Here is a 25,388-nt window from a genome sequence, read left to right on the forward strand (position 1 = left end):
TTTTGGATAAAAGACAGGTTACTTTGAAATACAAATTTCTTTGACAGAGTAAAAAGCTATCAACCCCTCACGTCTTAGGAAGATTTGCTTTGGTGGGATTAGATTCTTGCCCAGTGCCTGACTGAGAAAAATCAGGGTTGTCTCTGTCTGAGAGAGAAATAAGAAATGGGAGGCAGCTGGCATCAGACAGATGCATGGTCACCTGAAGGAAGAAAATAGAGGCACCCGGAAGGAGAAAAAAACTAAAAGAATGCTGGAAGAGCACACATGCAAGAATGTCTACCAGGTTATCCTCCATGTGCCCTTGAGAAGTAAATTTGGCTTTGGAGAGCTTCCTAGTCTGGGTTTCCCCAGAAAGTTGCCATGAGTCAAGCAATTGATGTAGAAATAATTACAAGAAATATTCATAGTGGGGTGGGGAAGTAAGACAGGGAAGATAGTCCATAAAGCATGCATTACTGGCCCTGGCTGGTTGGCTCAGAGCTAGAGTGTTAGCCCAGCAGGTGGATGTCCTGGGTTTGATTCCAGGTCAGGGCATACAGGAGAGGTCCACTTCCCCACCCTTCCTCTCCCCCTTATCTTTCTATTTCTCTCTCTCTCTCTCTCTCTCTCTCTCTCTCTCTCTCTTCCCCTCCCACAGCCAAGGCTCAATTGGCTCAAGCGTATTGGCCAGGGGGCATTGTGGATGGCTCCATGGAGCCTCTGATAGCTCGGTTGTAAGCATGGCCCTAGATAGGCAGAGCATTGCCCTCAGACAGGGGTTGCTGGGTGGATCACGGTCAGGGTGCATGTGGAAGTCTGTCTCTTTATCTCTCCTCCTCTCACTTGGAAAAAGAAGAAAGAAAAAAAGTGTGCATTACCACTATAAGTAGCAGGAGCTTTATCCCACTGGACACCTTCGAGAGTCAACAGTATATGAGCCTCAGAGGTTTTCCACCCAGAAAGTATTGGATCTGAAGTGTTTCTACAATGCTCTCCATTATCCACCATTGGCTGTCAGCTCTGTGTGTGGAGGGGGCTGTTTGGGACTCTTGCTTACCTTGGTACTGCACTGACATTTCTCGGGCAGGGCAGTGGCTTGCTCATAGATGGGGTGGCATGGATGGGCACTAAAATCTTATGCTTCAATCTGCTTGCTTCAAACCTCAGTTCTTTGGCCTACTGAATGGGGAAACTTTGACACTGTCACACTGTTCCCTTGTCCTTGGGTTACTGAGAAAATGAAGAGAGTACGTAACAGCATTGCACTCGTGGTCTCTGATATCAAAGCTACTCAGTAACAACTCTTTCCCCACCCAGACTGTCCCTAAACCATAGCCCTCTGACTGTGGCACAGACCCAGAGTTCCAGCACCAAAGATATCTGGGATGAAGAAACCAAGAACACCTATGACTGCATAATTCCAGGCTGGTACAGGGGATGTTTCCCTTCCTTCAAGGGGGAGAAATGAGGGCACAGAAAGAAACAGAGGGACATGCAGAACCAGCATCATGGCATTTGAATGGCTCCTTCACTGGGCTTTGAAGGCCCATGGAAGGAAGCAGGAAGGTCTGTTTCCATGAGCATCAAGCATCTTTCTTCTGGGGTCTCCCAGCGATCACGCTCATATAAGCCCCCATTAACCCCCAACATATGCATTACATATTCCAGCCTGTGGTTTTGAGGCACCAAGATATTTGTAACGAAGTGCATTTATGGTGCTTGGCCAAAATCTACTCATAGAAAAACTAATATATTTTCCATTTCTTGGTTCCTTTGGGAAAGATAATATTATAAACCATTATCCAGAGATTCTTCTTAAGACTTTCCCAGCTTGACGGCCCACTCAGGTTTGTATTCTTTCCCTTGAAGGCTGAGTTTCAGTTCGTTACACATCAGTATTTTCTAAAGGCCCCCCTTTCGTCCAAAATTCAACAAGTTTGAACATGAACCACACATCTTCAACATGAACTTCATGTGGCTAAACTTTAAGTAACTGGTACTCAACAGTGGGGGAGGCTCCAGTAACTAAAATTTGATGAGCAGTTCTTCCGGGAGCAGAGAAAGAAAATGGCCATGCATCCGTCTAATGCAATTTCTTAGCAGCATCTTTGAGGGAATGGTTTGGTGGTTACTTACTTACATCCAGTTTCATCTTTCAGCATCCTGTATTTATGACTCTATTTGGATGAGCCAAAGAAAGCTACAAGGCTGTAATCATCTGCAAAGATCTGTTTATGCTAACAAGACGATACCTACTAATAAAGACAAGTCAGCCAATCCTTCCTCTTTCCTTAACTTAGAAAATTGTGGTTAAACCCTTGGGACTAAATAAGGCTTATTCTCCATAATAGAGAAGGCAAGTGATGAGAAAAAATTCAGGAATTCGTAATACCTCATTATTCACAAAATGACGGTCATTTTTCCTTTGTGCTTCTCACAGGAGCACCCTCCTTTCCAGTCTTTCTGCCATCCTCATTTCCAAGTTCTTAGTCCCACAGAATTACGATATATATATGGGTACTTGACTAATCACCCTGCCTCTGGACCACTGGCTGGATAGCCTCAACTCATCCTGGCTTAACCTTTCTCAGAAGTCTATAGCAGCTCTCTCCTTGTCCGAGGAAAAGGGACAACTCCTGCAGCTGGGATGCTGGTCCCAGCCCGAAGGCCCCCTAATTCCCTACCTAAATCTTCACTCTTTTCAGGGAAGTTTGGGAAACTTGGAGTTTCCCAAACACATCTCACAATTTCCTATGGCCATAAGTTTGGAGTTTCTTCTTTGCTCTTAATCAAATATCACCCTCTATCAAAGGCTGACAAAAATCACACCTTTCTTAAACCTCACTGAAACACAAAATTCATGGAGAGAGAGAGAGAGAAGAAAGTTCTACAGATGCATTAAAGTGGCTTTGAATTTCACCTGTGCAAGTTGCAAGCTTTGTGATGGAAGGTAAATTTCTTAACTTCGCCGAGTCCTCTTTATAAACAATTAAATATATTTTATTGAGTTTTTGATTGGAACAAAGAAGAGGAGATGCAAATTCTCCAGAAGTGAATTGATTTATTTATTCAACAATTTTTTTCTTTTTTTTTTCTTTTTTTTTTTTTGTATTTCTCTGAAGCTAGAAATGGGGGGAGACAGTCAGACAGACTCCCACATGCGCCCAACCGGGATCCACCCGGCATGCCCACCACGGGGCGATGCTCTGCCCACCAGGGGGTGATGCTCTGCCCCTCTGGGGCGTCACTCTGTCGCGACCAGAGCCACTCTAGCACCTGGGGCAGAGGCCAAGGAGCCATCCCCAGCACCCGGGCCATCTTTGCTCCAATGGAGCCTCGGCTGAGGGAGGGGAAGAGAGAGACAGAGAGGAAGGAGAGGGGGAGGGGTGGAGAAGCAGATGGGCGCTTCCCCTTTGTGCCCTGGCCGGGAATCAAACCCGGGACCTCTGCACGCCAGGCCGACGCTCTACCACTGAGCCAACCGGCCAGGGTATTCAACAATTTTTAATGTCTCAAAATGTCAGGCTTTCACTGAACTTGATTATGTGATTAAGATGCACTGATCACTCAGTCATTGAGTAACATTTCTACAATACTACTTAGCCATTTCAATCTTATATATTTACTAAGGGGAAATAAAGATATATGTCCACACAAAGATTGTACCCAAGTATTTATAGTAGCTTTATTTGTAATTGCCCCATAGTGGAAACACCACAAATGTCCACTAATATGTGAATCTTAAAATATTTATGCTGAATTATGGAAGCCAGACCAAAAAAATGCATATGGTATAATTCTATTTGTACAGAATTTTAGAAAATGAAAACCAATTGATACTGACAAAAGGCAGATCAGTGGTTGCTGGGGTAGGGTGGGGGTTGGCTTCAGAAGGAGGGCTTACAGAGGGGTATGGTTATAGTGACACCTTCATGGATGTACACATGTCAAAACGTATCAGATTGTACACTTTCATGTTGGGCAAATTATTATATGTCAGTTATACCTCAATAAAGCTGATTTTTAAAATTAAGCATAGCTGCCTTGTTTACTTGCTGAAAATACCTTGCGGAACCATGCAAGAGAGAAATATCACATTTTGGCAACAACTTCACAACTGTCCATCTTTATTGAGATGTATAATAGGCACAGTGGGATATGCTGTGGATGAGGAAAGATCTTCGTTCCCATCGCAAATTTAAGTGGGAATCCATACATTAGATATTTAGAATTCAGAAAACGTGTGAAAGATTAGAATTTCAAAGAATATTTTTTAAATTTATAACTGACCTTTATAACCTGTGGCCTTCAAATGACATCATTAAGTGACTCTCAGAGAAAGTGAAACACTGTTCTCACTTTTATTATTGTTCGAGGTAGATTTTCGATAACGGAACTATACTTCACAGCAGATCTTCCTCAGAATGAACACATGGGCTGCAAATTCCAGAGGAAATCTCCCTGGGAAGAATAAAGAACAGTGAGTAACATCCAGAGGGTAGGTTTGGCTAAACCTAAAGGGGAACATTTGACTGTCAAAAATGTCACTAGGTGTTGTGAATGCTCTAGTATAGTAAGTACATAGTGAATCTCCTGTCACTGGAGTATCTAAGAACTGCTACAAACAGCAAGGTAATTAGCAGCAAGCTGATGATGCCAGCCGGGGGCAGAAAGGAAATTGGAGGCCAGCTTCTCATTCCGTGGAGACATTCATTCTAAACCACGCCTTAGGCAATAACGCTGCAAAGTTTCAAGGGCAGAATGGCAGTGACTTGTTTCTTCTGTAGGGCAGAATTCTTGCCATTTCTGATAGTGAGGAAAAGGTCCCAGGAGATAAATACATATTATCCTCCAACAGGCTGCTCCTAATTTCTAGGATATTTTCTCCTCGCTATTTACGGTGCAGGGTGGATAATTTTAACATAGGACAGACAGTGTGCAAATCTCTCCTCCTTGGCATCCAGGAAAGCATACATTTGGCATCTTTCTCTCATTGCAAAGGGGGGAATCCCAGGGGAGTCGGCCGAGCCAGAATTAGACGAGCCCTGTCCAGTACACTGTCACATCTCTGCCTTTGGCTAGTTCTATGCCAGAGTAAAGAAGAAAGACTCTGTAATCGCCCTACCGATGGCTAGCATTTTGTAAATGAAAACTTGACCAGGAAAAAGGAAACGAAACTCACTGATAACCTGACCTCTCTCCCTTCTACTCTCTCCCCCCTCCCAGGCCCCTTTCTGCTAGGAGGAGACTCTTATCATCTGTAAGAATAACCTCCACGTGGGAAAGCTGGCATGGTCAAATCTGTTTTTCCTCTTCTCCTTCTCCTGCCATATTTACCCACCCATCTGCCCACACACCCTGAATCTAACTTATCTGGGCTCCCTAAAAAAAGGCATAACTCAGAAGTATATAATTGTCCATGGCAGTAAAAAAGAGAAAGTATGAACGGGCGAGACTGTGACAGAGAAGACTTTGCACAGATGGAGATGTAAACTGGTCTTATTTGCGAATAGTTATGTAGATACCTAACTTCCTGCTCATGCAGAAGGAATAAACCTACAGGCAGGGGGATGCCATGGAATGAGGTCCCTGCTCCTGTCCAGGTTTGCCACAGATGGGTGACTTTGAGGAATTCCTTGCATCGGTCTGGGTCTCAGTTTCTTCACCTGTAAAGTGTTGCCTTGATTTATATAGTTTCCTGAATAATGCAGATTTAAGGCAAGTATTTATGAAAAACAAAAAGAAAGAAAGACAGAGTAGACAGAAGGGAGGAGGTATTCAGTTATTCAATAGTGGTGACGTCTTCGGTTTGTTTAGTGAAGTGCTGCAGCGGTTGAAATGTCATTGGCACCAAGTGGCACAATTGTGAGAATGTACCAGTGTCTCCTTTTTCCTGTGTGAGGAAATGGCAAGGCATGTGATGACGGGGAGAGGGCTTGTCAGGAAACTACAGCTGCTCTTGAGGCTGGTAGGGTGGGGGGATTTCTTCCTAAAAACCCCAGGTTTGTGGCCGTGTGGTAAATTATTTCTGCACGGTCTATGCCAAAGTTATGGTCATTGCTTTATGAGGTAAAACTTCCCAGCCTCTCCCAGCCTTCTTTTTATTAACGATTAGAGGTTTAAATGTAAAAATAAAAATTGTATTCTATTTCTTTTGAGGGCATATTCTCATCTGTATCACCATCTGGGCATGTCAATGTCATAAAGAAAATAGACAGACAGACAAACAGACACACATACACACTCCTAAATCAGATTGCTAGCCAAATTTCACCCTTACACGTCCCTGCCTTTCATTATATGTTTGCTGCTTGCCTCATCCCGAGTTAGAAGATAGGGAGCTTTCTAAGATTTCATTTCCTGCCAACGTTTGTCCTATTTGTCCACGTAGCCAAACAAGAGAATTCTTTATCTAAAAGAATTGCACCCCGAATCCCACAAAAATCATCTACCCGTCTTTGGTAATGTGTTACAGGAATGGGAAGTCTATGAATGTCTTCAAATCCATGTGATAGTTTGTCTTAATTTTCTCAAGGTCAGCCTCTGAAATCAAACTGAGGACAAAGAGGATGTGAAGCAGGAGGGAAGAAGGAAGCAGGGATAAGCAAAGAAGCTCCCCACAGAGAGCCACTAAGGTCGCCGTGGAGACAGCATTGAAGAAAAAAGAAAAAGAGCCTGGACCTGTGGTGGCTCAGTAGATAAAGTGTCGACCTGGAACGCTGAAGTCGCCGGTTCGAAACCCTGGCCTTGCCTGGCCAAGGCACATATGGGAGTTGATGCTTCCTGCTCCTCCCTTCCTTTGTCTCTCTCTTTCTCTCTTTCTCCCTGCCGCCAGATGAATAAAGAAAATCTTTTTAAAAAGAAAGAAAAAAGCCCAAAGTCATATGACACACACAAAGTGGCTTCCGCGTGAAGGGCAAGGCAGGGCACTTGAGCAATGTGTGTCCGACAGCAGACGCTGGTCGGTTTCTGTCTGGCCTGGCTCTAGCTGGCTCTCTCTCCCCGCACATTCTCCCACGCCCTGCACCCCACACCACAGTGACACCTCCGTGTCCCTGCCACCTTCACTCTCCCCAAGCAGCCTCTCCCTCCTGGGTGAGGTGGATCCTTCTGCCTGGAATTCTCTTACCTCCTGAGGACCCTGAGGACTTCCACTCCTGTGCGCGAGCACTTCCTGTCGGATAAAGCCTTCACTGACGAACGATGCCGGCGGTTCAATAGTATATTATCATCATTTGTTTACATGTTGCCGCTCCGCAAGCCTCTATACTATCACTCTCTTCTGCTCAGGAATTCTCATTCCCTCCAATCATATCAATGACCACTTATGAAGTGACGCTGACTCATAGACACGGAACTCTGGCCAAGGCTTCCGTCACGATTCCCGGGGCCACCCTGTACACAGATACGTGCTTTCGGGACATTCCCACATGGACATGATCACTGTCAGCCTTCACTATCAACCAGGATCCTGCTCACATATTTGTTAGTTTATTTTCTGTCCCGCCAAGCCCCTGCTCTTATGGAACAGAGATATCTTTTGCTTAAAAGAGTGTCTGTCCTATAGTATGTAGTTAATACCTATTTTTACAGTACTTACCCCAAAAGGAACTCATTATCTTTCTTGTGAAGTGTGTATTATCTCCTGAGCTTCCTAAGTTGACTAATGATATAACCATTTATCCATTCACTCAAAACAGAAGTCATTTTTAAATAATTCTCAACTTTTCTCTTGATATTGAATTGGAGGGTAAGTGCTTCCTAACGTTCTCTTACCTCTCTCCACAATGACCATCCCAGCCTGGGCGTCCAGGGTCCCCTGAAACAGGGCAATTGTCTCCCTGCCTGCAGTCCTGACTCTCTCCAGGCCACCCACTCCACTGCTTCCCAGTGACATTTTTAACCACCAAATCTGAGCGTATGATTCCAGTAATCTAAGCTTTTGAACAGAACCTCTTAGTTTACAGGTTAAGCCTTAGAATGCCAGCAAGGTGGGGGTGGGGGTGGGGAACGGGATGAGGCTGGATGAAAAAGGTGAAGGGATTAAGCAAAGAAAAAAGAAACTCATAGACACACGCAACAGTTTGTTGATTACCAGAGGGAAGCGGGGGAGGAGATGCAGGCTTTGGTAAAGGAGGGATAATTGGCGGTAGAAGGAGAAGTGACTTGGGTGGTGAACACACAATACAATATACTGATGGTGTATTATAGAATTGTACACCTGAAACCTATATATTTTTATTAAGACATGTCATTTCAATAAATTAAATTAAAAAAAAGATACCAAGCTATTGTGTTTAGAAATGTTAATTATAGTTGGCTATTCTGTTTCATTCGCCTGATAAATATCTACTCTCTAAATACCTACCAACCTAAGGACCACCTTTTGCATGAAATCTTTTCCAAATCCTGGTGTTCCAGGTAGAAAGGAATCCTCTCCCCTTTGTGTGTCTACTGAGACTTGAGTGTTGGGACAATGTCCGCTTTATTTTTATTTTTTATCCTCTTTGTCTAGTACAATTTGGGCTTTAGAAAAGTGTCCTGGGAAAATGTGGAATGTTAAGAATAGAAAAAAGTGGCCTTGGCCAGGTGGCTCAGTGGATAAAGCATCAAGCTAGCACACCAACGTCACAGGTTCGATCCTGGGTCAGGGCACATATGAGAGGCTGTCGATGATGCACAACTAAGTGGAACAGTGAGTTGATGCTTCTGTCTGTCTGTCTGTCGCTTTTTCTCTCTCTCCCTTCTTCCTCCTCCTTTCTCTCTCTCTCAAATCAATAATAAAATTTAAAAAAATAGAAATGGTGAATTGACAAAGGAAGGCTATCTGAAGGAGGTAAAACACAAAGCTGAAAAGATACAAAAGAAGGAACATGGAGGTATGATTTGTAGTATTTTTAGCAGAGAACAATAACCCAGGGGCCTTGTCTATTAAGTCTTTTCAAGAAGCCATACAATCAGGATATGGCTAAAGAACCTATCCATCCATTTTCCCCATTCTTTCATTGCATAAAATCTCAACCGAGACATTGCTTTCTGCTGAAACATTGTAGATCACAGTGGCAAATAAACCTTTCATCCAGAGAAGATGTCTTCTGAAGACAGAAAGAGGCTTCCAACACTTACCAAGCTATACACACTTTCCTCATGACTATTGATTTTGGTTAGCTGGACAGAATGACTGTTTGCCTTGGCTACTTCTTAATCAACTTTCTCTGGAACAAATGTCATTTTAAAAAAAATTTTTTAGACAAACATTTATGTATAAATCCTAGTCATTAGGTTGTAGATAAAAAAATAAAATATGAGCCTGACCTGTGGTGGCACAGTGGATAAAGCATCGACCTGGAATGCTGAGGTCACCGGTTCAAATCCCTGTACTTGCCTGGTCATATGGGAGTTGATGCTTCCTGCTCCTCCCCCCTTTCTCTCTCTCTCCCTCATACTCTCTACTCTCTCTCTTCTCTAAAATAAATAAATAAATAAATTTTTAAATAAATAAAATAAAATATGTGTTAATTGAAGGGGTAGATGATTTTACCTATGCATCAAACATTGCGATTAGATTGTAAGAAGGCTCCTACAAAATGCTTTTTTAATGTATGAGGACACAGTTAAATGAATACAGATTTGTTTAAAAAGGGATTGACTTCATAGCAGCTTTTCCTCGGTACTTTTTTTGCCAATCAACTATTTTTAAAGTCTGAAAGCTATTGTGTTAAGGTCATAGGGCAGGATCTGTGATATCCTTTGGTTTTATAAAGTGATACTCAGACAAAAACATCAGTCAATGCAATCTCAAGCTAAGATTTAAAGCCACATGTTTTTTTAGATCTGATTCATATATCTCTCTTATGCTCAAATCCTCTAACAAATTCCTAAACAATTAGTTGACTAGCTACTTCTAGCCTTTCTTTCTAGTTTTGTCCATTTGTCCACTTTCCTAACTGCCTGTCTATTACCATCTCTACCTTTTGGCACGCGCACAAGTGCACGCGCGCGCACACACACACACACACACACACACACACACACACAAATGATAAACTCTTTGGTAACTGAGAACAGAGTACCACATAAAATAGGATATTCCATACCCCAATCAGAACTCTTTCTCATCCTGACATTGCCTTCTGATTGATTCCCATATCAGCCGATGGGAACTACATCCATCCATTTGCTTTTCCTGAACACCGGGAGATCATTTGACTTACAAATTCTGTTGGTTCTCTCTCAAAGGTATGTCCTAAATCTGCGATCTCCACTACCACCATGCTAATATGAGCCACCATCCCCTGTCCCTTGGATGGCTGCAGTGGCCTCCTAACAGTTCCCTGCCTCTACCTTTGTTCTCCTAAGGTCTTTCCTCATCCTTGCAGCCCACTGACTCCACTGCTCAACACCCTTTAATCACTTCCAGCCTCACTCCTTTTTTGTGAAAGCCAAGACTCCTGCAGTAGCCTGCATGGCCTTACATGATTTGGCCCCTGATACCTTCTTCTCCTTCATCTCTACAACTTTCTCTCCTGTTCACTCTGCTCCAGCTGCACTGACTTTCTTACTATTTGAACACGTCAGGAATGCCCCCATTCAAAGAGTCCATGTGGGGCATTTCCTGAGCCTTGACCTTACTTCTTTCATCTATCTTCATGCTAAATTCTAGGGATCCATGAGTATAAAAGCTTCTTCCTTGGCCCTGGCCAGTTGGCTCAGCAGTAGAGCATTGGTCAGGCGTATGGAAGTCCCAGGTTGGATTCCCGGTCAGGGCACAGAGAAGAAGTGCCCATCTGCTTCTCCACCCTTCCCCCTCTCCTTCCTCTCTATCTCTCTCTTTCCCTCCTGCAGCCAAGGCTCCACTGGAGCAAAGTTGGCCCGGGCACTGAGGATGGCTCCATGGCCTCTGCCTCAGGTGCTAGAATGGCTCCCGTCACAATGGAGCAATGCCCCAGAGGGGCAGAGCATCTCCCTCTAGTGGGCATGCTGGGTGAATCCTGGTCAGGCACATGCAGGGGTCTGTCTAACTGCTTCCCCACTTCTAAGTTCAGAAAAATACAAAAAAAAAAACCCCAAAACTTCTTCCTTCATGACAGTCATTTCCATGACTGCATGTCTTGCCATATCTGATTGAAACAAATGTTGGGTACATTTTAAAACAATATTTCTGTGTTCTTGATGCAGTGGTATTCAGGACTCACTGACTAGGAAGGACTGTTGACTGCTCACATCCTATACTCTCCCCTTGAGACGACCAACAGTTTTCTCTAAGAGAAAACACACACACACAGGTTTAAGAACAGCCAGGGAACCAAAAGCATGGGGAAAAAAATACACACCTAAGGATACAAGCAGCTCTAAAAGATTTTGTTTTCAATAGAAGAGAAAGAGAAGGAAGAGGACAAGAAATACATTGGATTGGAAAACCTGGGATAAAAACTTCTGCCCATAAAACATGCCACTGAACTCTTTTCCTTCCTTCCTTTTGCTTTAAACAGATGAGTAGATAAAGAAAATGTAAGCTATCTACACACACGATAGGATATTTTATTTAGCCTTAAGAAAAAGAAGGGGAAGGGGAGAGAATCCTGCCATTTGCAGCAATGTGGGTGAGCCTGGAGGGCATTGTGCTAAGTGAGATAAGCCAGACAAAGAAAGACCAACACTGCATGATATGCATGATCTCACTTATTTGTGCAATCTAAAAAAGTCAAACTCACAGGAACAGAGATTAGAATGATGGTTGCCAGGGACTGGGGGATGGGGCAAATGGGGAGATGTGGGTCAAAGGGTACAAACTTTCCAGTTATAAGATAAGTAAGTTTTGAGGAATAAAATGTACAGCATGATGACTATAGATAATAATACTGTATTGTGTACTTGAAGTTTACTAAGAGAGTAGATCTTAAGAGTTAGCACATGCTAACACACACACATATAACTATATGAGGTAACAGATGTGTTAATTGACTTGATTCTGGTAATCATTTCACACTGTATACATATGTAAAATTATATTGTTACCTAAAATATATACAATTTTGTCTCAATAAAGCTAGCAAGGGGAGACTGTACTGCAAGTGGGAAATAAAAAAGAAAACAATTAGTTAAAACATGGGCAAAAGTCCTGAGCAAACAGATATAGCTCACCAAAGAAGATATAGAGATGGAAATTCTAGGCTGCATACAGAATAGTAACAGTTCACACATATGCTCTTTATGGAACTCTCAGAATGAATCGCTCAGTCTATCATGGTACAAACATTGTAAAATAGAAGAGGATAATCAGCGTAGCTATTTCAAGGGGTAAAAGGGATACATTGCCAAAATAACATTAAACCATGAAATAGACATACAATTACTTATATCAGATGATTAAGAGGCATATACAGAAAAAAATGACTTAGAAAGCAGCAAATGTTGTTGATTATAACAGCATCAGTGATTTTTAAATAACTTTTAAAAGAAATGTCAGCATGGAATATTAGAAAAAGGTGCATTAAAGATAAAATTGTTGGCAGGATCTGTCCAGTAATGTGTATAGGAAGGGGGTCCTGGCTTTCAGACTTGACTTCTCCAAGTCTTACAACAAGTATGACCTAATTTTGTACTGAGAAATAATGTGCAAAGTGATTAAGAGTGTCAGCTATGAAGTCAAGGTCTCTGGGTGTGATAGGAATCTAGATTTTTTTTCTATCTTAGCAGAGTGATAATGGATCAGATATTTAACACTCAGTTTTTTCCTATGAAAAATGGAGTTGATAAAAATACTAAGTGGGATTGCTGTTGAGATTATGCGGTTAAGGATACTGCCTAACAAAGAATAAGTTCTCAGTAAATGTTTGCTGTGGATTTTATTTTTGGCTCTACAGGCTATGAGTTTATTATATTCACATACTCTCATAGAGTTGCTCTTATTACCATCTTATTAGGCAACCTTAAAGTGAGATCAGAACAATGAAATAATATCTTATGTGTTGTTATATCTTTATGTTTTAGTATCTAGCATAGGATCCACCAAATTTGAGGACTAGCAAATTCTCAAGTGACTCTGCCTGTAAGACAAGATTGTAATAAATTAACACTCTGATGGCACATCTGCACTATGTCAGTTTGGTTTTAATAAAAATAAATTTGCAAGTATTTGGGGGAGCTGATAATGAAGGAAAAGAAATGGTTCAGAAAGTTTTCAGAAAATAAAAATAGTAATGAAGTTTAATAATTCAATATCCATCTAAGGTCATGAAATCAAGCATCACAGAGCATAGAAGTTGAAGTTGAGGTTTCGTCACTGTCTTATGTTAATGAACCATAAATATTCATAACCATTATACTGTTTTATTTCTGACATCAGACTGTTCATGCTATTGTACGATAAGAAGTGAAATTTCTAAATTATTCTCTTTTGGAGATTTTATTACCTTGACTTGGGTACTTGAGGGAACTACCTTAATTTGGTATTAAATTTTAAAAGATAGAGAAGAGGGGAGCAGTATCTCTCTGGATGCAGGACAGAGTAGTAGAAAGGGCTTTGTGCTGGGAGGCAGAAAACTAAGTCACACGCTGGACTGGGCATGTGTGAGACAGGCAACCCAGGGTGGGGCTCCGTCTCGCAGCTATGAAACAAAGGGGTTGGAACTTCCGTCAAGCAGTTTGGAGATTCTAGTACTCTACAGGCATCCTCCTTTGCTTGCACTTCAGTTGACTATGCGATGCAGACATTACTTTGTTTTTACAGATGGAAGTTTCGTGCAACCCTGCATTGAGCAAGTCTATCGGTGGCATTTTTCCAATAGTATATGCTCACTTCATGTCTCTGTGTCACAGTTTGGTAATTCTCAGAATACTTCAAACTAATATTATTGTTACACTTTTCACGATGATCGGTGATGAGTGATCTTTGATGTTAGTGGGGAAGACCCTGCACCAGAAAAAGATTACACTCACTGGATGGTTAGCATTTTTTAGCAATTAAGTATTTTTTTCATTAAGCTATGTACATTGCATTTTAGACAAAATGTTATTGCACCCTTAATAGCCTGCAGTATAGCATAAACATAACTTCCATATGCACTGGAAAACCAAGAAGGCCATGCAACTCACTTTGTTGCAGTTTTTGCTTTAATGGGGTGGTCTGGAACCAAACCCTTAGTATCTCCTAAGTATGCCTGTATTTAGAAAAGGCCCTAAGAAGGGTGTGACACAAATTCTCAAAGATTTTACTTGGTTCAAAGAGAAAGAAGGGCTTTATTAGATTTTTATGGTGGCTGTAACAAATTAGCACCAATTCAGAGGCTTGAAATGATGCAAATTTATTCTCTTTTAGTTGTAGAGATGAAGTTCAAAATTAGTGTGAGCAGGCTAAAGTCATGTTGGCAGGGCTGTTTCTTTATGGAGGCTCTAGGGAGAATGCATGTCCTTGCTTTTTCCAGCTTCTGGAATCTTCCCACTTTCCTCATGCATTCCTGACACATCGCTGCAACTTCTGGCTTTGATAGTCGTATCTCCTACTTCTGCAGCCAAATCTCTTTCTTTTTCCGTCTCATATGAGGACACTTGTGATTATATTTAGGGCCCACTAGACTAATCCATAATCTTCCCATCTGAAGACTAATCCATAATGTTCCCATCTGAAGATCCTTAACATCCTTCCACAAAATCCCTTTTGCCATTTAAAGCAACATTCATAGGTTCTAAGGATTAAGACTTAGCTGTCCTGGGAGATTTTATTCAGTCTACCACAAGGACTATTCTAATAGTTCAACAAAATCATACTGTAGCCCATGGAGAGAAAGAAAAAACAGAGACTGATGGGCATGACAAAGATTTTGAAAGTCAGTAGAATTTTCACCTGTCATACCAGGGGAAAATTAGTGTCTGAGAAAACCTAATGCTAATAGTGAATGGGATTATGGAAAACAGACATTCTCATATGATTTGGGGGGAGTGTAAATAGGTACAACCTTTTTGGAGGGCAATTAGAAGTATCTACCTAAAATGTATAGTAACATTGAGCTGATTGCTCTGGTGTTTTAAATTTACCCTACCAATGGACCAGTAAAATGTACAACTGTCTTTATATTCAAAGATGTTACTCTGTAACTTTGGCTGAAATAGCAAAACTTAGAGAATCCAATATACACATTGCTGAAGAGCTGGTTTAATGAGTTTTGGTATGGCCACACAAAGGAGTGCTCTCTTTGGCTATTCAAACAAATGATGTAATGAAAATATTTACAAGAGCTATTATTACATAACAAAGTGAAGGCACATATGAAAGTAAATATTATGCTTCATTTTGAGTGAAATAGTTTTTATTAATTGGAATGGACTTTTTCTTTTCCTGGAAGCATATATAAGAAATAATCGATAGCAATTTCCTTTGAGAAGAGAGGCTCTAGGGAGGGAGGACTGTGTTGCCTTTCTGACTTATACTTTTTTGTTTTGTGTGAAGTTTCTAGCTTGTGCATATATAGCAGGGTTTAAAAGGTCAGCCGTTGGTACCAGTCTGCCAGAGTTTGAACAATGGTGCAACTAAGGTAAGTTAGTAACCTCTGTGCTGCAGTTTCCACAGCTGTAAAATGGGGATAATAATAGTACTTATTCATAGGCTTGTTAAAAGGATTAAGAATAAATGCACCTAAAGTACTTAAAACAGTGCCTGCCACATGGGAAGTTTTTAAAATATGGTATACCCTTACATAATGCTTTTACTTACCCCAAGTCAGTAGATGTTATCTAGGCAGTAAAACCAGGGGATATTTTTATTTGTTCTGAATACTTCCTGTGTTTTAATGAAAGCTTACTAAATACTATTAAAAAAATAAAACAAAGATAGACTAAATTAGCATGAGTCTGGACAGTAAAGCGTGAGTACTTGCAAATATCTAAGCAGAGGAAGCTCATAGTACAAAAGAACATAGATAACACTTGTCTAGTCTTTTATAGTTTACACCTGCAGGAATCACGTAATACTTTAGGTTTAGGGGAGCCTGCTCACAGCAGACACAGGTAAATTGGGAGGGAGATTGGCATCAACTGGGCCAGAAGTGGGCTTACAGTAATTCAGGTTGGAGAAAATGTGTGTCTTCACTCAGGTTGTAGAAACAGAGGAACTCAAGATTGGATAGGAATGGGACCTGGTCATTTATTGATGATGGTGATGAATGAAAATAGTGAGTCAGGATTTCAGTGTGAGAATCTGTTAGAACGGTGGTATTATCGACACAGAAAGTTGGGTGACATGTAATAAGGTAGAGGCTAAAGTCTGAGAATCCGTGCTGACTTTGTGGTGAGTTTGGACAGAGTACGGCCCATGAGAGGTCAGATCATTAGAGAGAAATCCATAAAATACAAAAGGGAAGAAATCGAATAACATTTCAGGGCAAGAGAGATCTTTATTCTAAAACTCAGCATCTTTTATATATAGATGTTTATATATTATTATTTATATTATTATTAAATATTAGTAAATAATTACTAAATATTAAAAATTATGTTATTAAATATTTGAGTATTATTATTAAATATTAGTAAATACTGTTTAATAATACTTGCTATTCTTTATATATTTACTACTATTTATTTCATTAATAATGTTTAATAATATTGGTATTATTAAATAAATATATTTAGTATATTATTAAATAATATAGAGATAGATATAGAGATAGATATATCTTGGATCTTTGGTCTAATGTTTTGAAAATTTCAGGTGACAGTACCAGAATGACCAGATCTGTTAGAGAATCAGTAGTAATATGTCATTCAAATTACTTTACTACTTTGAGTCTCAATTTCCTCATGCATAAAACTGGGGGTACTAATATTATCTATGTTATGCAGTTGTTCTATGAAACAAAGTAATATTTGTAAAACACTTGGATGTACTAATGCTCAATAAATTTTAATGGGGGCAGGAATGGGTGCTGGTGGAGGGGTTTGTTCACGGTGCCTCTATGCGTGTATAGATAGGCTCTTTACCCAATCACCTAAATAGTGCAGGCTAATTTACCATTTACTGTTTATGACTATACTCCATTCCAGCTGTTGCTATGAGTCGGGAAGAGGGGTTTTGACTAATCAAGGATCACGGTCTTCAGACAAAGTTCTGCAGAGACCAACCGCTGGCTTCCCCATCCCTTGGCAGATGGAATAACGCAGGATGGGTCTATTACCTAATTTGAACCTGAGCCATTAGCTTCCTGGAAAGTAAGCGTCCACATGTAAGATGAAAGTTTTCTCATCCCAGCGCTTTCTGCTGAGGCCTCGTGGTTAAGTGTGAGCAGGTTTTGTACAATTAGCCAGATGTCTGGGCAGCTCGAAGATGGTGACAGTCTTCTGATTCTTGTCACTGGAATTTGGCAGTTTGATCTCCACCCAAAGTTACAAGCAAAAGAACTTAGTAAAAACTGAAGAAGCTTTAAAAAAGAAAAGAGGAGGAGAAAGAATTTTTTCCTCTTTAAAAATCAATGCAATGTGATCTTTCCCTGTCCTTACTGAATTCCCCACATGTAAAATCCCAAAGAACAGCCATTAAGACACCAAAATGTGAGAAAGAACCAAAGAACATAAATCTCCATTTGTCGACAAGGAAATGACTAACACCATTCCTGCTAGGCCCTTCAATAAGAGGAAGCCAATGAGGCATCCCCAGCAAGCACTCACATTCACCTGCAGGGACAAATACGCAGGCAAGTATAAGAGTATGAGACTCTAATTCCATTGTGTCTGAAACGACAGAGTTGGTGAATTTCCTGTCTAATTTCTATAGTTTACCTAAATATCAATGTGTCCTGGTTCCTTGACAGGTAGACATCCCCATTTAGGGTTTTGATGGCAAAATTATTTCTTAGCCTTTGGGAGTAAAGTATAAAATTGTGAATGTCTGAATCATACTGATTGTGAACTCAGGCACAGAAATGACCCATCCCCATAATACCAGGAGTGGTAAGGAATGAAAACAAGCCTTATATCACAAGTCAAGAGACCCGGTCTCAGTTCTGCCTCTGCCTCTGCCACTGCATGCTGTTGTCTGTGTCTTCCCATCTTACTAGGCCTCCGTTTGCTCATCTGTAAAATAGGGCTATGGCAATGACTATTCCACAAGTTGTATCTCGTAAGTCTGCCTCCTTCTCCCGTTACCTCATTCTATTTCATTTCTACCCAAAGCTTAATATTATATTTTCTAACATTTATTCGGAATATTCTGTATCAGTAGATGGTTTTGAGGAAAACTTTCCTCTGTCAAGGGTAAATAGGGTAGATAGAGAATTATGGTGATGAAGAAATGTGCCAAAACATAATTTAGGACACTCTTTCTCAGCATTACCCAATCAACAGTGATATTCTGAAAGCATGCTTTTGAACAGACGTGAGTAGCTAGCATAATGAAATAATATCACAGCCCAAAGAATTCAATGTTCGAATCAGACAGTGATAAATGTATATTCATACACACTCATATTTTAAAAATCACATTTTCATCAGCTCTTTTCCTAAGTCAGGTTAGAACACCAGCCCCAGAGTCTCGCCCACTTCTTGAGTGATAAGAGGGGCAGTTCCACACCATTGGAGGAATACCAAGAAAAAACGAGAAAAAAAAGAATGGAAAAACAGCAAATTTAAGATTTCATAGTCTACTTAAGTGGCAATTATACCTTGGCTTTCTCCAGTTCTTCCTAGTCTGGCAAGTGCGAGGCAAGTGTCAAAGGCAGAGTCTGATTTGTTCCTGATTATGAAAGGCAACTCCTTGTTTCTCTTCCTTTCTTATTAATGCCACATGGCAAATGTATCGGTTCTTTTCTTACAGGAAAGAGAAGTAAGGATGTGCCTAATCATGAAAATATGCTCTGCCTATAGATGTTCTTTCTAAGTAAATGAAATTTTAAAACATGCATTTTGTTAAATTGAACACTCACTAAGTTAGTGAATGTAATTCATTGCTAAATGCTCATATGACGCTAGATTTTTAAAATTAATATGGAGATTTTAATAAATTGAACTTAAGTAATCAATTTGTATATTAAGGGAGAGAAACCACAATGAACACAAGGAGGTGTAGTAGAGACGAGCATTGCAAGCTGAAACTATCTTTTTAAGTGTATTAATAATTATTAAGCTCTTACTATGAGCCAGGAACTGTTTTAAGTGTTTATATGCATCTCATTTAATCTTCAGCTTAACTTGATGAAGTAGATCTGATTATCCCTATTTGAACTAAGATCAAGTCATGGCAGTGGGGAGGGACAGAGGCAGGTCTGAACATAAAGATCACTGGGGAGGGGCTCTAGCCAGTGGCTCCATGAATACAGCACTGATCCAGCATATTGGACATCCCAAGTTTGATTTCTGGTCTGGGCACACAGGAGAAATGAACATCTGCTTCTCCCCTGTCCTCCTTTTCACCCTCCCTCCTTCTTCTCCCGCAGCCAGTGGCTCAATTGATTTGAGCATGACCCCAGGCACTGAGGATAGCTCAGCTGGTTCTGGGAACAGAGAAAACCAGGCTTTGGGGCCAATAGAACATAGAACTAACTCTTCCTCTGCTCATGGAGAAAGCATGGACTTTCTCTTTTTAATAATAGTAAAACTTTGATTAAACAATGTGTTTCTCATTTACTCTAACCCAGGTTTCTCAGTCTTGGCATCCGGTCATATTGACATCTGAGTCACATAATTCTTTGTTGTGGGCATTAAGCACTATGTTTTATGTGTTATATTGAGGACATTAGGCATAATATAAGCGCTGGAGAACACTTACCGCATCTTCAGGTGCCAGTAGCAACACCCCACCCAAGGTGTGATAACTAAAAGTGTCCCCAAATGGCATTTCCAAATGTGTCAGTGGAAGCAAAAATCACCTCTTTTGAAAACTGTGCTTGACTTTAATTAAAACATTCACTTTGCTTTAGTATCTCTGCCTCTACACCTGTTGCACCTGGCATAGAAAACACTGAATTATATAAGTTTGTGAAATCATATTTATTTTATGTACATTTCATAGATACTTGCAATTTTCAGAAAATTTAAATGAGTAGCCTACTATGAAATGAACAGGGCAAGTATTTTAAATCCCATTTGAAAATAAGGAACACTGAAACACCAGTAACTGAAAAGAAAGTATCAAGTTTGTTAGGAAGAACTCAAAACGCAGAACGGGGTTCAAATGTTACACCTGTAAACTCATTAGCAGGTACAGGGCAAAGCTCACATTTTCAGCCTCGGTTCTCCTCGTCTAGCAAATGAGAATAATCACCTTGGCTCTGCCCCTCACAAAGTTCTTACATTGATCAAGTGAGAAGAATGCACACGAAAATACAAAGTGTGACCAGCTTTTATTATTGTTGATTTGCCTACGGTCACCAGGAAATGAAGGGTTGAGCTGAGATTCAACTATTACACCTGATATTCTCTTCCCTTGGACTAAGTATGACAAATATATGGGCCCTCTCCCCTGACTGTGCAGATATTGCTAATTAATCACAGATTTTTCCTTGCTGTGACCCCAGAACTTCTCATCAGCACGCTACAGATAAGTATAAATTAAAGGTCAGATTTTGAACTTGAATCCAACTCTCCTGGTTATTTTTATATTAGCTAATCCTAGTGGTTCTGAATCATTTAGGGAATATCTACTTTCTATATACTACTCACAAAACTTAGGGGATATTTTTTAGCTTCATATTCATTTTGAAATATCCCCTAATTTTTGTGAGCAGTATCATGCGCCCCCCTTAGCTGAGGGGTGATACAGTCCAATACTCTCCCCAGTGGATGCCTGAAACTGTGGATAGTACCAATCCCTATTTTTACTGTTTTTGCCTATATGTGCATATAATAAAGTTTAATTTATAAAGTAGGCACAGTAAGAAATGAACAATAATTAATAATAAAATACAACAATTAAATAATATGCTCAGTAAAAGTTATGTGAATGTAGTCTCCCTTTCAAAATATCTTATCGTACCGTACCTATAGTGTGGATTCACTGGACAAAGGGATGATTCATGTCCCAGACAGGATGGAATGGGATGGCGCGAGATTTCATCATGCCACTCAGAAAAGCATGGAATTTAAAACTTATGAATTGTTAACTTCTGGAATATTCCACTTAATATTTTTGGGCCACAGTTGACTGCAGATAACTAAAACCTCAAAAAGTGAAACCATGAACAACAGGGGACAACTGTGCCTTACTTTTTATATAAATATGTTTACCTATTGGCATTTCTTTCAGCCAGGTATAATTGATCCATCCGATATCCATCTGAGAACCTTCCAAATGGACAGCCTGGGATGAGGCAGAAATCTCAAGCCTCCTTGGGGAAGCAGGTCTTCGTGCAATAGTTCTCAGACATTGGAGGACATCAGATACAGCTGAAAAGCCGGTGGAACCGGAATGCTGGCCATCGGCATTTCTGACTCAGAGGGTCATCGAGGGGCTTGAGAACCTGCATTTCTAACATGTTTCCCAATGATGCACTTACTGCCGGTCCAGGAATCACGTTGTGAAAAGCACTGTACTAGCGAAAAGATGAAAAGACAACAGCCTCAGAGCAAAAAGACCTCAGCTTAGGAAATTCTTCGGGTGTTTGTCATTTGTGTCATCTTGGGGAAAGTGGTAGACCTTTCTAGGCCTGAAGACACACATTAATCAGGTGTGTCGTAACCTGATTAATGAAGACGGATCAGCTTACCACATGGAGTTGTTCTGGAGATTGAATTACAGAGAGGATGCAGGAGATTCTCACAAATGGCAAATGTGCTAGATGAACAAATGCTCGGTAGTACTTTTGTTGTTATTTGGGGAAGATGCTGTTTGAGCCTGGACTTTCAACCAGCTCTTTGTGGACACCCTTCTCCTGGGCAGCTGAAAAATAGCCTCTCTCCTCTCCCATTACCTTGGGCCGACTGCAGCGAGTTTGCTACAGGAAGCATGTCAGATCTGTATGCAATCTTCCCAAGCCTTTCTCAGGCTTACCCTGAAACTGCAGGAAAGGATATGCTCTCAGAATGTTCTGGATGTTTGCCTCAGGGCATTGTTCCCCTTTGCTGGTCTACAGGGACTAACGAGACCTGTCCATGAGAGATGAACAAGGGTGGAGCCACCAGCTATGGGCAGTTACTTTGGTAAGAGATTTGCTTGTGACTCATGATAGCAACTTGCCAGGGGGAGGGAAAGAAAATCATCTGGAAAACACCCTCAATAAAACTGAAACAAACATTCTGGGAAAGAGAAAATAAAAAAATGGAAACGAAAGGCGACACAAAGTCAAGGACCCTTTAGGATCTTCATCAGTCTGACCTAATTTTTTTTTTTTTTTTTTCACTGAAAGTAGAAGGAACACAAATCTTGAAGTTCTAATTCCTGGCTCTGACATTTATTGACTGTATGTCTTTAGAGATATTACGTCCCAATGTTGATAGTAAAACCTCCATAAAAACCGAGACCATCTTTGTTTTTTTCATGTCAGTATGGTCAGTAGCAGACAGAAATCATCTGTTAATAATTTTTTTTTTTACATTAAAGATCTCCTATCCTCGGTTACCTCACTGTTAATCAGGACTTAGGGCTGTTGCAAATAACCTGTGAGCTAACGGACAATGCCCAGAACACAGTGGGCCCTCAGTAAAAGGAGGCTGCAATTAGTGGAAGTAGATAAACCAGTAAACATAGTTTTGTTCTTAACTTGATGGCTTATCCATTTAACTTACAGCCATTTACTTATTTCAGGTCTTTTTGAACCCATGTTTTTATTATCTTTTAAAAGTCCTAGAACAGGGGTCGGTAACCTTTTTGGCTGAGAGAGCCAAGAATGCCACATATTTTAAAATGTAATTCCATGAGAGCCATACAACGACCCGTGTACGTTACACATTATCCAATAAAAATTTGGTGTTGTCCCAGAGGACAGCTGGGATTGGCTCCAGCCACCCACAACCATGAACATGAGCGGTAGGAAATGAATGGATTGTACTACATGAGAATGTTTTATATTTTTAACGTTACTATTTTTTTTTTTATTAAAGATTTGTCTGCGAGCCAGATGCAGCCATCAAAAGAGCCACATCTGGCTCGCGAGCCATAGGTTCCGGACCCCTGTCCTAGAAGAAAAAGAACCATAGCACAATATATTACTGTTTTGGCTATAAGCTTATGATGTAACCTAACTGTCACTAATGTGACAAATAGAAATGAGTTTATTCTCTTGTCAACTGTACCTTTCAGTTTAATAGGATCCTCATAATTTTCTGTCAATTGCAGAGTTTTCAGAACCTCATCTTTTCTCCAGGAGACAGGGTCCAGGGGGAAGAATAAAATGAAGGTCACCTCAGGCTGTGAAAGAAAATAAAATCAGCAAATCCTTGAGAAATCAAATCTGGTAACCAAGTGTCCAGTTTGCTCAGTAAGTGTAGGGAGATAGCTCTTTACCCACCGCTATCTCTGCAGGGGCTGGAGAATCAGGAGTCACTAAAGTGCCTTTATATGGCTGCGAAAGCTTTTCTAGTCACAGCATTTACCTGGAAAGTTTGCACATTTCTTTCTTTCTTTCTTTCTTTCTTTTTTTTTTTTGGAAGACCATGGGGGTGTTGCAACATTCTCTCTCAAACCAGACCCATCTGTTTCTTTATTCACTCATTCACTTTTGGTTTAGTTGCCGGGAATAACCCCTGAGAGTTCATTGATCTCCAGGTTCCCTTTCAATGTAGGAAGTCAACATCAGGCAAGTAGTAGTTCTGGTAGTTCTGGGAGTCCTGGAGTAGTATGTCTGACTTACTCATGAACAAAGGCAATGTGATATTTGACATTTTCCCTGTTGTACCCGGGGGCCCCTTTCTAATGAATCTGTTATCTTTATCTCAAGATATGGGCATCGTCATCTTCCACTGAAATCCCCAAGGTACCAAAGTCTATACTATTCTTGCTTTCAGACACTGAGTCTTTCTGCATGGATACCAAGCCATGGCCCAGTGACATTTACAGCTCTCGTAAATAATATGTTTTAATTCTTCCTCCTACCACACTTTTCTCCAAAACCATTGACATGACATGAACTATTTTGAACTACAGTGGGGCAGCCAGAAGGACAGAAACACAGAGAGCTGTGCTTCCTAAAACGTGGTTTCCTTGATTATCTTGACTTGATGACGCTCTTCTAGGAGACGTTTGTTTATGGACAAATCTGAAGCTCACCCTTTTCCATTCCGACTTATAGTTGCTATCTCACGTGTTAGGTCCAGCTTTTATCTTCCTAGTGTCTGTGGACCCGCCTTTTACTTGTCAACCATATGTATACTTCCATTGCCCATTAATTCAGGCTTGGTTACCTTTCACATCTAAATTTCCAGCCGGGATGATAGTTTCATAAAATCATAGGCATAATCCCTCCCAAGGAGATGGATTTGGGTCTGGCTCCAAAACTAAGTTAAATCCTGCCTTAGAATCAGCTAAACTTTATCAGAGTCTCTCTCTCCAACGCTGCGCTAATAGTTATAGAAAACATGATAGAGTGCCTCCTAATCCCATGCCCCATGGGCATCAGTTACTCAGGTTTCCTTGGAAGCAACCTATGAGGTCAGCACTATTATTACCTCATTGTACAGGTGAGAGACTAAGGTTCAAGGAGGTCAAGTAAGTTTTCATGTGGTTAGCTAGTGGCCTTGCTGTCATTGAAACCCAGATCGCCTCCTTCCAGAGTCCACACCCTTCACTGTACCCCCATACTGCCTCCTAAGGGGTGAAGCACTTTACAAAGATTATCTCAATGAATCATTAGAGCAACACTGGGAGATAATTACTGTTGATATTTCCATTTTAACTAGGAAAAACAAAGGATTAGAAAAGTAAAGTCCCACGATTTATTTAGTGTAGACGGGGGACTGTAATTCAAGTACGGCTGACTCAAAGCCGATGCCCTTACTCACTGTTCTATTCCAGGCTCATCCATAACCACTTTCCTGGGCAGCCCTTTCACTGACACTTCACACCAGTGTTTCTCAAACCTATGTGATGTCTGACACGAAGAAACATAGAAGAAGGAGATATTTTGGACCCCTACTATTGATTTAAATTACATCGGTTGTGTGATATGAAGATACACAGATGGAAAACTAGATATATATTTTCTATGCTTGTAGTTCTTTTCTATTTGCAAAATCAAAATTAATTTACAAATTAAGTAAGAGTAAAGCTCCCCAAATCAATCAAATTCCAGTTAAGATAGCTAGCACCAAGTGTCATTTCCAATGCAAGGTTTTAATGGACAGCTTTGTGCCTGCAATGTGGCCATGGTGACGACTGCTGTGGAACAGATGCTGTGAGCCTGTGCTGCTGCCCACCACACAGCCCGCGACAATGCCATCTCCCGCCCACTGTCTTCATTCCAAGTACTGGGAAACTTTTGTCCAAA

This window comes from Saccopteryx leptura, chromosome 3 (assembly GCF_036850995.1).
Source record: "Saccopteryx leptura isolate mSacLep1 chromosome 3, mSacLep1_pri_phased_curated, whole genome shotgun sequence".
Lineage (NCBI taxonomy): Eukaryota > Metazoa > Chordata > Mammalia > Chiroptera > Emballonuridae > Saccopteryx > Saccopteryx leptura.